Genomic DNA, 988 nt, shown 5'->3' with positions numbered 1-988 from the left:
CCGCGGTTGGTGTTCTGCCCCTTGCGGTGGATCTGCCATATCAATATCCAAGTGGGCCTGGTGTTCTTCTTCTCTTCTAGCTCTAGCACACTCCCTCTCAGAAGCTCTGATGTCTGCTACTATTGGAACTAGGTTTGATGGACCCCTGCTCCTCAAGTTCATACACCTGAAAGTTAAAGGTAGGTGAAGAAGAAGAATCAGTAACAAAACAAAATTAAAATTACTTAGTCTCAAGCAAGTGACTAAATCTCAATGTTTAAATCTACTCAGAATTTGGCAACGGCGCCAATTTGATGTTAGGAGTTTTCAAGGCTCCTAAGACAAATGTTGTAGTATAGTGATTGTTGAACCAGTTCTGAGGGATATCAAAGCACTGAGAATGCAAGTACTCACTTAATCTAAGTGCAACCAATGATTTAGATGGGTTTTAAACTACTACTAATACTAGAAAGCAATAAGAAAATGATACTTTCTTGACTAAGGGAAAAGAGAACTCATGGGCATAGGGATTAGACCTTGGGTGATCAAGTGTCGAACTAAGGATGGCAAATGATCAATCAAACTATCAACCTTAAGCCTAGACACAATTCTAAGCAAGCTCTATGTCTAGATGAATGCTCATTTGCTAACATATCTCAAACATCAAATGTCTTTGGTTGAATAATATGAAAGCAATCATTACTAACAAGTCTATTAGCTATCTTAGCATCTTTAACAACAAATGTCTTTGGCACTTGCTGGTTGTTTCTAGGCGGAGTTGTCTCAGGCATTTCATCAAACACCTTTTGGGTCAAAAATGCCTATTGATCAACTTTTGAGTGGCCAACTCAGAAGATACATTATGAATACTCTACTAGCAAGGAACAAGAGTGATCTACACAAAAACATCCTAGAACTAACCTAATCATCCTTAATCTCCCTAACCCATGAATTCAAAAGGTGATTACTCACTAATCTCCATGATTCCTCTTAAACCCATATTGGATTT

The sequence above is a fragment of the Brassica oleracea genome, chromosome C2 (genome assembly GCF_000695525.1).
Source record: "Brassica oleracea var. oleracea cultivar TO1000 chromosome C2, BOL, whole genome shotgun sequence".
Classification (NCBI taxonomy): Eukaryota; Viridiplantae; Streptophyta; class Magnoliopsida; order Brassicales; family Brassicaceae; genus Brassica; species Brassica oleracea.
This window is presented reverse-complemented; position numbering follows the sequence as displayed.